Here is a 15,830-nt window from a genome sequence, read left to right on the forward strand (position 1 = left end):
TCAAACTATAAAATCCAACAATCTCGTTTTTATATAATTCAAATAATGCAAAATCATCAACATCTTTTTTATATAAGAGTTTTAACAAAAAATTCAAAGTTCCATTCTCATATTTTTGACGTGGTGGTGAATCCAAGAGTTGAAGCTTGTGGTGGCTATAGCAACGTACTCACTTTTCACCCACAGAAGACGCTTTAGGATTGAAGCTTCGGTCCAAAGCCTCTACCATTTATGGCAGTGGCTGTTGTATAATTGCATAAAACTATAAAATACTTAAAATTGAATAGAGTTCGTAATCAAAGAAAGCATCCAACACAAATTTGAAGATGATCGAGATGAAAATATATACCACTTTCTTCAATCTCTTCATTTCTTCAATGTCAAATCTTGTTTCTTCAATGGTCAAACAATGAGAATCTGAAAGTGGAAGCTTGTTTCTTCAATGGTGAAACAAGAACATCATTTTTTTGTAATTCTGATTAAATCTCTATTTCGTGGAAAGGGTAGAAAAGGAAACAATTTTGGTGAGGATATTAAAATTAGACCGAGAAATTAGGAGGTTACTACCAGGGTTTAGTGTAATGGGTTCTGAATGAGGGAGGTGACCTCATTTCTTTGTTTATAGCAGAAAACGCAATTGATGGATAAACACTATCAAACATAACATAGCATTAGATGGATAAACGCTATCCTCCAAAATGCATAGCGTTTTTTTATAAGTGCTATTAAATTAATACTATCTTATTGCTTTTTTGTAGTAGCAATCAAGGAATATGACAAATTTTGATAAAATTCTCCGCGTAGTAAAGAGTTGTATCAAACAATGGCATACAAACATATGAACACCTATATGTGAACAGTGATTTAGCAAGTAATCAAAACATATGAACAGTGGCTTGGCAGGTAATAAATTTTTTTTGGCTTGGCAATATACTTTATGGATGAAGATGTATATAGAGCTCGACCCAATAGAGATGCAATCGTCTCCAACTCTAATATTTGACGAAGTGATGTTGATAGCAGAAGACTCGCTAATATGGATACCATTAGTGTTCAGACTAAAAGCAGGGGATGAGATGTTCACAGACTGAACATCTATAAACGTACTCTGATGAAATGTCAGGTGGAAAGCCATGTTGTTGGATATTGTGACATTTTGGATTTTTATGTGAGATACATTTACAAATCTCATTGACTGCAAGCAAAACATGTATTTATTAAATAATAATTTTAAATTGAAAAAAATAAAAATAAAAACGAAAAAATATATATAGTCCGATACAAAGTTATCACGGACGATGGGTGGCTTTCACTTATTATATGATGTCTAATTCACTTATATATATCTATTATAATAAAACACAATGGCAAGACAAAGGGTGGTCGGGATCGTCTGGGGATCTGAGTTAGATTGGGGCAGATGTACGATCTAGAGCATTTTGAAACCATAAATTAATGAATGCATTTAATTTTGAAACACCCCATGACCTTCCTAATAGCCCACATTTAATCAGACATTAAATCACTTCAGCTTCGGTTACCAAAATTAAAATAGAAAACCCATTTAGCATCCACTAAATTTACAGTGTAGTAGAGAGTTGATCAATTAGTTGGGTTAAACTGCTAAAGGCTTCAAAAGTGGGGTTAAATAAATGCCAAGGATTACCAAAAAATAAAAATAAATACTAATTCAGTGGATCGGCTTGGTTTTGAAGAGTTGGCTTCCCTATGAAAAATGAAAATGTTTTTTGTATTGTATTAATTGCCGTTTTGCTTTAAAAGTGGGCTTGATCCCCAATACTCGCAATGACCATCAACCCCAAACGTTACCACTATCAAAACCCTCTCTTTCTCTCTTGATAGCTTACCACTATCAAAACCCACCTCAAAAAATCATGCACCATCGACTTCTTTGTTCATCTAAATGCTTCACTCCACACCTTCGATGGCAGGTACTGTGTTTGATCTATCTCAAGTATTCGACTAATTTAATTTTGGGATTAAACATGGTTTCCACTTCCTGGTGTTGGATTAATTTTCCTACCAAAGATGCTTTGAATTGGTTCTGCTCCAAGTTTCTATTCTTAGTAGTTGGGTTTTAGTAGCTTATGCAATTCCTCTTATTATGTTTTACCAGTTCAATGATTTTCAATCAGGAAGCTTGAAAGACAAATATGTTACTATGCACAAAATTTCACACTGGCTTGAACTATGTTGTTGTCGAGATCAATTACACTTGAACTATTTTGCTCAGTCGTCGTATGTATAATGTTTCTAGACTAGATCAATAACAAACCTCTTTTCTATTGTTTCTTGCTACTTGGTTGCAAATGTCCATGCCAGGATCCATATATACATACATACCTATATTTTTATTGACCCTAACAGATTGCATATTTATTAATTCAAGTGAATTGTTCATGGTTTAACAGATTTTCAATTCATTAAAGTTGGAATAAAAACATAAAATAATTCTTAACTATTGGGTTTAATTGATTAAATGTAATCGGTTGTGAGTTAACACATTAAAATGTTATTAAAGGCCGGGTTTGTAGGCTTGGGCATCTAATAGACTCAAACGGACTTGCATCCAATGGCGTATCCTCTCCCCAATTACTACCTCCGAAGTTTCCTTTTTCTTCACCAAAATTGATTGGATTAATCAAGACACTATTAGTACACCCATTAGAGCACCAGTGATTGTTACCTTACGTTGCTCCACTACCAAAATTTATCAATAGAGTTAAAGTAGAGTATGACTTTTACTAACTTAGCTTCTCTCAACTCCCTGTATAAAACTCTCTATCCCAATTTGCATCAAGGTTCCTCTTCCAATCCAACAAATTTACGTTAAAAAATGCAATCAAATTGAGGTTTGCAATTTCAAATGTTTTTTTTGGATAAATTTGTTTTGCTGTGATTTAGAAATCCTTACAAACATCTTATTTACATGGTGTCGTCTATTCAGTTTGTCAGGAAAATTGGTGTTCTTAGTATGCTTCGTATTTTGCCTAATGTATGATAGTTCTGAAGACTTGAGCTGTTGGGATTAGGAAGGCACAGTTAAATGGAAAAAGATAGAAAAGCGATTAACAAGCACGAGCGTGAAAGAAATTACACAAAAGTCTTGCTAGGAACTCAATGTTTTTACCTTGATTAGATTTGCTAAGGATGAGGAAAAATATTAAACCACGAGAACCATACTCCAGCTAGGTACATTTCCTTTTTCTTCCTTAATAAATTCATGTGATGTGGTGTTAGTCTACTTTAATTTATTTTTCATGCTATTAAAAGTCAGTAGATACAATGTTGGTTTTTGGTATCTCAAGCTGCTATATGCATGTATGCTCGACTTGGTTAGCACGTAACAACATTTAAAAGCTTAAGTTTGTTTGTGTTTTATGTCTTGGCTATTTGTCTTTTGTTTTGAAGTTTTCACTTGTCGTGGTTTGTTGTTTCTGCTCCCATCCCTTTACACTAATCGGTATGGTACTTTAAAAAAATTCACAACATAGTAGAGTGTCTATTGCTGGCTCCAAATGAAATATGGAGGCACTACAAAGCTACACCTTATTTGGACCATTTTTTTTTTGAAGTAATTAAAAGGGTTAAGACCGGCTACCCCCAAATTATATTAATGAAATCAATCATAAATACAACCTAATGCATCCTCCTCCACTATACATTGTAAGCATTCACTCAGTGAAAGGGTGTAAAACATTACATTATTCGGATCCTTTAGTTTTCTTTCGGATTTGTTTTTGAATTGAAGGGCATAAATAGAAAGACATAAATAGAAGATGATTGTAATGCCCGGGAAGAAAAAGTGTACTTATAATGGCTCCAAAAGAAATATGGAGGCACTACAAAGGTACACCTTATTCAGATCCTTTAGTTTCTTTCTCGGGATTTATTTTTTTGAATGGACGGGCATAAATAGAAAAGACATAAATAGAAGATGATTGTACCGGCCGGGATGAAAAAGTTGCACTTATAGTGGTATGGCAGAGTGATTCATGATCATTACATGAACCCAGAACATTATTACAAATTTGTATTGATTTAATTGATGCCAAGCCACCAATCTGAGTATACCTAGCATGACTATTTATAAGCATTTCATTGCTCTTTTTGGGGGCCTATCTCGCTCATTTACAAAGTTAGAGGTTGTTCACACTTCTAATCCATTAGTTTTCCTTATGGTCAACATTTTAAAACTTGAAGAACCTAAAAGATGATGGAGTATCGTGTTTGATAAATTGACCAAGATTATATATTGGTTATGATAGAAGATTATGTCTTTGGAGTGTAATGCGTGTGCAGCCAATGGTTTAAAGAAATTTACTGCTCGGGAAGGCACCGGTATATGAATTTCGGGATGGTGAAATTCCATGCTAGACTTTGGGAAATTTATTGTGTTCATTTAATGTGGGGGTGTTTGTCGACCTACAAAATCCAGGTTTCTAGGTACTTCATCTCATGTAAGTTACCCATTTTGATTTCCATTCTTTAGTTTTTTCTTTTACTTCTTTAGGCCAATTCAGTGATGCACACGGTTTTTTTTATATGTTTACGATTTGTTTTACTACATTTTCTATGCAAAGTTCCTTTTTGGGTTGTTGTTTCCCGTTATGTTCTAAATTTTGAGGTTGCTTTGCATCTTCGATACCATTTTGGGATACTTTCTGTTGTGAGTAATTGTCTTCAATCTTATTTGAGCACCTAAACAATTTCAGCATGCATCCCAATTTATTTGTTTGTTTAGTTTGTGCATGTTGAAGTATTGACGCCACTGATTTCTACCTTTTCAAATCCTTTCTCTTTTGAAAGTGATTCTGAGCTACTATTTTTTTTTAACAAAAAGAGGGCGAGAGGGGTAGCAGATTTAGAACACTTTTGTCTCATATCCTCTACATAAAGGTTAATTTTAGTGCATTATGTTGGTAGACACCCAAAAAATTTAGTTCATAGAGGTTAATTTTAGCCAATTTCCTTTTCCTTCACCAAAAATTAATAGACACCTAATTAATTAGTACACATCGGTTACTCATCTTTTTCCTCTCGCATACTTATTGAGAGTTAAAGCACCACTGATTATTTCCTTTCGATAGTTTCTCTCCGTTTTCCTTCCCCATTCAATAAGAGTTAATTTGATTAGTATGCAATTTCTCTACCGACTTTAGTGGTTTGTAACGCTTAATGTGTTGAAGAAATAAATGGTGTTTAAAGCATACAACGTTATTTGTAACTTCTCTACTGTTTAAAGCATGTTTTAAAGCATCCTTTCTTTCCCATAATCATGCGTGGATACTATTTTTCTATAAAAAATAAAATCTTATGCATTCTTAACCTTCAAGAATTTAAGCACTCCCCCTTTGTTTGCGGAAATATCGATTGAAGATATAATTGAGAGTGTGTTTTCATAAATGCTAATTGCAATAAACAAATTTGACTTATAGTGGACCCACTAATGAAGTCTCATTCCGAGTCCTTCATGAAGGTTTGACAACTTATTGGCCCTCTTGCGTCCTTCATTGCAAGATATCAAGAACTAAAGATTCCATTGCCTTCAATCTCCTCTACCAATAACGATTATGATTTCAGTTAGATATTTTTGTTATGACATTTATATATAATGACTAATGGCCACATATAGAATTCTCCTCTACCAATAACTGACTACGATTTCAGTTAGATTTCTATTATGACATTTAAATGTAATGCCTAAGATTCTTTTATACAAATATCAATGAAAAGTACATGTTAATAGCGCATTATACAACACAAAAATAGAATTCTTTGGGCTCTTTTTGGTATTTATGCTCATTTTAGTTTGAGAAAAAAGAATTCTTTGGGCTCAAAATAGAGGCATTCTCATAAGCAACTCAAGGGTCAAAACCCCGAAGGGCTTAACAACCCTACTACTCTGAGAATCGTCATGTTCCCAAAAGCCGGAGCAAAACCTGATTCTCAGATCTAGGGATTGCCTAAGCCTTATATCTAATAAGGGCATGTGAGGTGAAGAAGTGCTCTATTTCTGTGTTGTACAATATGCGCTACGAACATGTACTTTTCATTGATATTTGTGTAAGGATGTCAGTATGTCACATACCAGTGTGGGCTTCTAAAACCCGTTTTTCTTATTGGATTTTCAGCAATTATATATCTTCTTATTGTTGTCGATTTTAATTTTTTATTTATTCCCAAAGAAAGGTTTTATGCATACTTCCTAATTGTTGCCCTTGCCTATCCATACTAAACCTTTTATTCCTTTTGTTTTTTGATAGATATTAAGGTATATTGCAAGTTTGTAACTACCTTCTGTTGTCCATTAAAAACAAACCAATAAATTTGCAAAAGTGAAGGGCATTGAATTAGAAGGTAACGTACTTCAAGCCAGGATGCGGGAAATGATCAAGCCACGAGGAAAACATGTACATTTTCTTCATTTCCCTCATCATTGGATTGAAATTCAAATTAAGGTATTGTTTCTTTCGTATACTTCCATTGGATGATTTAATTAAAATGATGCTTACTAAAAAATTGTTGTTAAGAAATCCAAGTGTCACTTTATTTGTTGAATCTATTACTATATTTGATCATTTTTCTCTATTTTGCTTTTTTTTTTTTTTATATATATTTTTTGTTGATGTTGGTAGGAAATTGTGAATTAGCCATTTAAGAGTTAATGTGTTTGTATTTTGAGTTGTTTAAATTGGAAATGGTTTATTGATTGTTTCTCCTAGCAAGGATAGTGTAAACCAAGGTACAATAGTACTTCAGACTAGACTCCCCCAAAAATCACCACCCCAACCAAAAAAAAAGAATGATATAAAAGTAGTTTTTTATGAATCGCACCAAAGAAGTTTGATCTTTTTTTCATGTTGTGTTCAAGTGGTGTGAATAGGTAAGAGGGCATAATTTGGTGGAACCAAGTGTTGTTGCTAAAGAATTGTTTAATAGAGCGTGTTGCAGTGTGCATAAATGCATAATATGTGTTTGATTTCAGTGATCCCAACTTATACCTGCTTTTGTAGTAAGCTATTCATCTATAGTATTTTTTATTACTGTAAGTTCCTTGCACAAATTGATCTTCAATGTCCATTGAAAGTGGTCTAAGAGATGAAGATACTCGGCTCTAGGAAGCATTCTTGCATTGTATTAGTCAAGTATTTTCAGATACTTTGAAATCTTGCATACTTACTAATACAAATGACATTATTGGAGGAGTAGAATTGTCGTTTAGAATGTTTCACTCATACAATATTCAAGTTTCTTCTGAAACCCTGTTCGGTGGCCCTATATGGATTAGAAATTGTTGAACCCTTTATCCCTTGCTTACTATGTGAACTTGAGATATTGGATATAAGCATAAGTAAGGTGTAAAACCGTGACAAACTTCTTTAGCCTAAACAGTTAGTACTTTGAGATTTACTAGGGGTAGATTTCAACAATGGGTAGATGTTGTTCAACAATGGGTAGAGAATCCCATGGCCTTCTCAACTGGGAGATTCAGCTTTAACTTAACAAACAAAGGGTTGGGGGTTATTGACTGCCCATATTTTAATTTCAACGAGTCGTTGAAGCATCATAGATGGATTATCAAGTCTCGAAGGGAGTCAAACCTTTAAAAGTGCTAAATTATTTTTCAACCGTTGTAATCTGCTATAGTTAGTGTTGCCTGTGTTTTTAGGATTATTGATTGGTACATCGGTCCTTTCTTTGGATCTTTGATGATTCTCATATATTGCTTAATGCAAAATGAGTAACGAGACATCTATTACCAATGGAGTAATGAGACATTTCTTTTACAATTATGGTTTGTGTTGTGCCTACTACGGCCTCTCTTTCATCACATATGAAGTAATGTGGTTGATATATGCAATTTTGAAATCCATAGATTGTGTTTAGAGTGGTAGTTCTCAAGTGATGTGTGGTTGGACCAAACTTTACGTGGTGTTCGAAGTTTAGACAGGTGAGAGTAGAATTTATAATTAATAGTATGTAATTAGAACAAGATTGATACTATCATAAGACTAGCATGAAAAGGTGATCGAAAGCAACATCTTTCTTTGTTTGGAGTAATTTATTACATCAGAACGCAAAGATGTTATTCCTTATTGCAAGTGAATACTAGGAATGTTACTCCGGGGTGTATAGTTAGAGTTCAGTGTTGGGAATACATAATGTGTGCTTCTCAATACTATAATTACTTTGCAAAAACTCTTGATCGATGGGGTCTATAACACTATAAGCTCGGTTAGTTATTTGTCTTAATATTTAAGTTTGGAGAACTTTGATGGACTTTGATTCATTTTCCTCAGGTTGGTTATTACCGCAATACAACAAATAAATACAACCAAGTTCCATTTGATAAGAGATGGTATGATGAAATATTGATGGCCTGGCATGTTTCCTTGATAATTTATACCAAAGAAATTCAATTGATGGGAACATAGAAACTTTAACACAATTTATTTATAGGTTTCAAGAAACATCGACTCCTTTGACAAATAATGTTGTTACATAGAACTCTTCTTTAATAATGGTTGGATTTCAATTTGAACATTTAGTTCCTACTATATATACTACTTGATTGTGCCCATGTTATATATATATATATATATATATATATATATATATATATATATATATATATATAGTTGTTTTGAAGACATGATAGAAAGAATACACGATCCTTGGATGCTTGGCCCTCTTTTGACAAGTCCAACATGTTTATGACTCTTGGAAGTTGAATTGATTAAAGTATGCTCTTAGTCTTATGTTGCTTTAATATGTTACTTCTAATTTTGCTCTAATATTATTTTCTAGAATGTCTAGCCAGATGTCATTTGTATTGAACAATGGGATAACTCCGAAAATAACCAACTAAATTTGTCGGCTTTTCAGAGACTATTGGGAGCTAATCAACAACTATGTTGGCGCTCATGAATCCACTGAGAAGAAAAGTGCTAAGATGTGTTTCAAATTTAAAAAGTTGGAAGAAGAAAGAACAACGACTCTAAGCTAATTACAAGGAGATGTTCCATTCTTGTGAAGTGTAGTGCTAGATCAAGTGTAAGTTCAAATCACTTCCAATGTTTCATATTTCAAAATTTTAAAAAAGAAGAAATAACGCACCCTAAGCTAATTGCAAGGAGATGTGCGATTCTTGTGAAGTGCAAAGATAGATCAAAACCACTTTTAATGGTAATAATCTGAACTCTTGACCTCTTCGATTTAGCAATGTTACTTAATTCCTCAACTGCACTGAATGCATTTTTTCTATTCGAGAAGCTTACCTTCCAGATTCAAGGTCAATAGAAGATTGATGAATGTCTTGAAAATTACCTCAAAGATACCAACTTCTGTACATATGGTGGATGTAACATCTAATGCGGCATGCAGCGAAATGTGCCAAGAAAATACATAAAGTGACACCTACATGACTTCAAATGTGGGAGAATTAGAATACTAAGTGTGAGATTTTCTTGAAATGAGTCTCATGTCAACTGGAATAAAGACAAGTAGATCTATGTTACTATCCTCCTTGACGTTAGTTGTCGAAAAAATAACTATTCTCCTTGACCACTGTAAATACTTGAACACTCAACAAAGAAAAAAGTATGTGCAAACTGTGCAACTTTTAATGAACAAAAATTTTGTCGTTTCAAATATTTGCATTGTATATGCTTAGGAATTGGGTACTACCTAGGGGAACACCTTTACAGTTTACAGTATAGATCGTAGATCGTGAATTCAACAAAGACCTTAGATTCAAGAATCTAAAGCATGAACTTGATTTACCTATTTATGCAACGCCTCTTCCTAACCTGAAAGCCATGAGACCGGGTCGGAAGATGTCCTCAAAAAGCCAACTCGGGTCGAGATAACTTCAACTTGCCATGCACCGCCAACTCTAACCAAATTTAAATACCGGTTAATATGTTCCAATGTGGGTGTCAAAAAAGCTTTGAAGGTTCTCTTCAATACCAAATTTAAGTATATAATGAATGAATTTGATGAATCTTATTAACAAAATTAAGGGGCTATTAAATAGTTGCCAACACCTTAATTCTGGAAGGGGCTTCAATGGGTTTTGGTTTGAGTCCTTTCTTGCATGAAGAAGTGCCCATGAAGTGTCTCCCATTAAGTGAGTTTCAAGACAAATTTCTTAAAGCTTTTGAAAAAACCATGAATGTTGAAGCTTCTTAAAGCTGAAGCAGGATGCTATTCTAATTTGGTTATAATAGAGGTACATGCTCTTCTCAAAGAACTCCTTCAATTCCTTATCATCTTTGAGTTTTTGACTAGTGTAGTACTACTGTTAGAAGAATATACTTATCAACATGTATTAACCAAAATGGTATCCAGGGAATGTCCCAAACTCTCATTTGGTTGAGAAAAGGTTTGCATAAAATCAATAGAATGATTGGGATATAGTCATGGTAAAACGTTGTATACTGAATGCGGTAGAGTTACATTCAGTGCCACAAACAACATAATAAGCACCTCATAACCAATCGTGCCGTCGGCACGGGTTATATCTAGTATATATATATAGGAGTAGGTTCCGTTTACCATACTTTTTATACTATAGATTATACCATGCCCTACACCTTTACTTACAACATGAATTATAACATAGTTTTTTGTGGATGTGTTCAACTAACCATGAAGATCACCTCTATAAAAGTTTACCTCATTTGATACTGTTTAACTATGTCAAAAGATGATTGCAAAATCGAAAAATCTAAACCGTTAAAAAAAAATTAAAGTTTACAGCAACTTTTAACTAAGTTAGAAATTTTCAAATGAGATGAATTTTTGTGGAGATGTTATATATGGTTAGTAGATCATGTCTACAAATTATTAGCACTTAATTCATATTTTAAGGGGGTGTGATATAAACTATGGTATAAAAAGTCTGGTAAACGGAACCTACTACTACACCAAAACAGGACATTTGTAACACACACATTTTTTAATTTGTAACTATTTTTTACCGTTAATGCATTCCTACTGTTGTTTTACCGTGAGGAATGATGGTAAAGCATTAGTTTAATTGCCAGTGAGATTTGAATTAATTTCTAACGGTTTTATTTATTTTGGTCGCGAGATTTATCATTAGGCAAACGTTAACAGTGTAAAAAATAAAATAAAAATTAACTAAAAATTAAATTTGGGAATGAGGGAAATTCTAGGAAGAAAATAAAAAAAACTCTCAAATTAAAAGACAAAAATACTACAAATGGCAATGTACTATGTGGCCTTTACCAATTGGAACAATATACTATTTTTTGGACCAATTTAGGCAATGCACTATCTCAATTGGGTCAATTGACACAACGTCTCTAATTCCGACCAATTTAGACTCCCGGGGTGATGATGTGTCAGGTGAAGTTTGACATGGATCACATATGGAGCGACAAAAATACTACAAAGGGCAATGTACTATGCGCTGTTTACTAATTGGAACAATATACTATTTTTTGGACCAATTTAGGTAATGCACTATCTCAATTGGGTCAATTGACACAACGTCTCTAATTCTGGCCAATTTAGACTCACTACTAACACATAAAAAATTACTTCTTTTTTTCTAAATCCATTGTAATTATAACTTCTTAAAAGACACTGTAAAAACATGGTGGAAAAACACATGCAGGAAGTATATATATACATGTTTAATTTCTATATGTTCATTAGAAGAAAAAAATATATATCTTGAAAAAGATGATATATAGATGAACTTATTATATATGGGGGTTGAGAACCTACACACTAGCAAATACTATGAAAACATTCCAAATATTCTTTCACAAAAACCTACAGAAGGACTCTTGACACCATTATTTGCGTCATATGTTTAGCTCACTTAGCCTTTTTTCAGTATTATGCTTTCCTCTGAGTTAGTATTGCTTGTGTTTACCTCCTAAGCATATAACTAGAGACATTGTGGAACACCACCAAATCAGAAGTAACACAACTCTTAAACAATGTAAACTTTGTCACTTGCATCAAACCACTTTTCACAATTAAATATCATTACTTGTTATTCACAAACTTAGAATGTTCAAATTTTCCACTAGTAAATGATAAAGTCTTCTAAATTGGCCGGAATTAGAGATGTTGTGTCAATTGACCCAATTGAGATAGTGCATTGCCTAAATTGGTCCAAAAAATAGTATATTGTTCAAATTGGTAAACAACGCATAGTACATTGCCCTTTGTAGTATTTTTGTCGCTCCACGTGTGATCCATGTCAAACTTCACCTGAGACATCATCACTCCGGGAGTCTAAATTGGCCGGAATTAGAAATGTTGTGTCAATTGACCCAATTGAGATAGTGCATTGCCTAAATTGGTCCAAAAAATAGTATATTGTTCCAATTAGTAAACAACGCATAGTACATTGCCTTTTGTAGTATTTTTGTCGCTCCACGTGTGATCCATGTCAAACTTCACCTGACACATCATCACTCCGGGAGTCTAAATTGGCCGGAATTAGAAATGTTGTGTCAATTGACCCAATTGAGATAGTGCATTGCCTAAATTGGTCCAAAAAATAGTATATTGTTCCAATTGATAAATAACTCATAGTACATAGCCCTTTGTAGTATTTTTGCCAAACTAAAATAAAGGTTCCTCTCTCTCTTGTCAACCCTCTCTGAAATCTCTTTGGTTTCGCCGCTCGCTCTCTCCACTGCAGCCACAAGTACTGCTTCCCCCTTGTCTTTTTTTTACACTCACTCTCTCACTCCTACAAATCTCAAATCTTCTCACTCATCGCACTCACACTCAACCAAATACTAAACTTCTTCTTTTTACACTTTCGGTTGTTAAAATCAAATTATGATTTCGTATTTACTAATCTTTTCTTTCGGTTATTTTTTAGATTGTTTTGTAACACTTCATGAGGTTGAACCCATCAAGGTAAATAATTGGGTTATTTAATTATTTTTAATAAATTTTGATGATTTATGAAATGGGGCTTAGTTTAATTTTGAATTTTTCCTTTTGCATTTGGTTTTTTTGTAGTTGAGTTCAAGGTAGAATGCTCTAAATCTGTCTTGATATGACAAAATGGCAGATAAAGCAAGCAGAGGTCTAGTAATATATGGAGATGGATTGATGCCACTCATTTCTCCATCTCATACCCATATTCATCAACTTGCAGCTTGAGGTACCTGTGCCTTTTTGTCCCTCCCTCATTCTCCACCTTCAGGTTTGTCCTCTTTTTTTGTTTATGTATGTTTGAATGGTTTATGATTCAAAATACATGAATGGTGTTGTTTTAATTGGTTCATTTGTTCCCATTTTCGTTAGAAATAGCTTTACTCAAATGCCCATGTTGTTTGTTTGTCTTGAAAAGTAGACTTAGTTATCCTATTTGATTAGTGAGCTAGTTTTTGTATTAATTGGATTCAAACTGAAATTGGGTTTTTATATGATGACATTACTATTTGCTTAAACCACTAACCAGACTAGATTCTTACTGTAGTAGTACAGTAATAAGTAAGGCACTTAGGGAACTTATTAAGTTATTGTGACTTAGAAATATACAATTTGTCAAGTCATTGTTGAAGGGTTGTGTGACATCTTTTTATCGACATTGTCTTAACGAATTTTGATATATCGTTTGGGAATTATGGTTGTTTGTACATTATAAGTCTCTAGTAGATTGAGTGGTAGTTGTGTTTTTGGTTTTTGTTAGGTATACCTGATTTGGAAAATTTGATTACTGATATGCCAGTCAACCATCAACTTTCTAGCTTGTCTAAATATTTGAAGGACCATAAAATTATATAACTCTGGTTAAATACTTGAATAGCATCTATTTGTAATCCTTAGTATTTCTAGGCATATGTCTCATTTCAGGTAAAAAAAGGTTTCTTTGAGGTGCTTTTTGTTTCCCAATGGTATTGTTGGTTACCCTCGCGTACTTCTTGGTTTACATCTAATTCACTACTTGTTTATACATTAATTAGTCCAAAACCCCCATGATGATTGATGAGCTTTTACATTGTGTCCATTGAGCTTACTAGATATGAAAAAAAATAAAAAACGAAAAAGATTTCTCATTGCTTCTAAAACTGTTACTTTCTTATGCTAGCTTATTTATTGTAATCTTGGGCTAGTCTTTTGTCTCCTAATAACCCATCCGTGCATTAACTCCTTATAAGTTGATACTCAGGTTTCTATTCCTGTAACAATCTGGGTAGACGATTATATGGGTCAGATGTCTCTTTCTCTAAGCAAGCTCTCCAGTCTGGAAAGTTTTGTGTACCAGATATCATCATGATCTCACTCATGGATTAGGTTCGCTATATCTATTATTGAAGTTAACATTGCAAATTATATTTAAGATGTTTTTCATCGTAGCATGCCATAAGTAGTTGGTGTCTGCATGACTAGTTTTGAGATGGCCATCAAAGAAAAGTATACATGCATGCCTCCTTATGACAAGAACAGTGGAACACCACTTCAAGTACTTGATATGCATGCCTTCTACGTACATGCTTCTTTTCGCTTTGTAATTTGAATATTGAAATCTAGTAGTTTAGCCTTTCTTTTACACCTACTTGCATTTCGAGTGTTAAGACATGTACACTGGAATATTGAAAGCTTGTACACTGGAAACTGGGGACAAGCAAATGCAACTGGTACAAGAGCTAGAGTGTTAAGACATGTTAAGATTTGTTACACTGAAAACTGGGGACAAGATTTGTTAGAAGAGCTAGAAACTGGGGACAAACTTGTACACTGAAATTCCTATTATAACTTAGAAGTTAGTTCATAGAATATATGTTCAGATTTGTCTCAAACTCTTTAATTTTTGAACTTCTATTTGGTAGGTCAGTATGTGACAGTGGAATGGTAGAATAATTAGAACAATTGACCCACTCCTTCAAACCGTCGATAGTTCCTTTCATTCCATACGCTATACACTATTACACGCACTATAGATCTTGTGATCTCAGAATCTTCTTTAGTTTTCCTTGTTGTCCTAAGTAGCCAAAGCGTTAGAGTTAGAGTTCATTAATGTTGTAATGAGTCCCATGGCTCTCCTTATCCCTGACCACACTTATTTAGTAAATCTTAAGACACCCATTAGATTTCTGGTGTTGGGTTGGTTTTGCAGCAACACGATTTGTTTCTATTCCTAATCAAGCTGGGCTAGTTCTAACATGTAGAGTGCAACTTGGCCTACACATAGGCCCTACCACCTCACCTATATTTCAGAACAAGTCTTAATGTTATCTTCTTTCCTTGCATTAGGTCCCAGGTCACTCAAGGTACAACATGGTTGCCAATGAGAGCTTTGGTTATATCTTTAATTATGTAGGTACAAAGTGATCATATCATCAAATGTTGCTTAGTCAACCTTGTGTTAAATCATTTTGTGTTTTCCTTCATGTTCTACTTATGGTTCTATTTACTTTAGAAATGGATAGTTTGCACTCGGGTTCTTAGCATGTTCAATAGTTATAATCCCAACTATGGTATGTAGTGTTCAAATAGTTCACTATTAACAAATGTTAGTAATATTTTATTTGTCCTTTTGGTTTTTTTTGTCCAGTGAATATTACGTACTAATGTGCACCTCATTTTTGTGTTGTGAATCTTAATCATAGCCATGGATTAAATAGACTAGATCAAGACATGACAAGCATGCTGGTATTTTTGTTATCTACGATGCTATTTGAACTTTGTGGATTTGTATGTGTAGATTGGTACACTTGAGGATTGACATTGTTGTAGCATTCACGTGGTGGTGGGGGGATGGGGATTTCTTTGTGATGATCCTTGAATCCTTGCTTACATGG

The sequence above is a fragment of the Coptis chinensis genome, chromosome 9 (assembly GCF_015680905.1).
Source record: "Coptis chinensis isolate HL-2020 chromosome 9, ASM1568090v1, whole genome shotgun sequence".
NCBI classification, from domain to species: Eukaryota; Viridiplantae; Streptophyta; class Magnoliopsida; order Ranunculales; family Ranunculaceae; genus Coptis; species Coptis chinensis.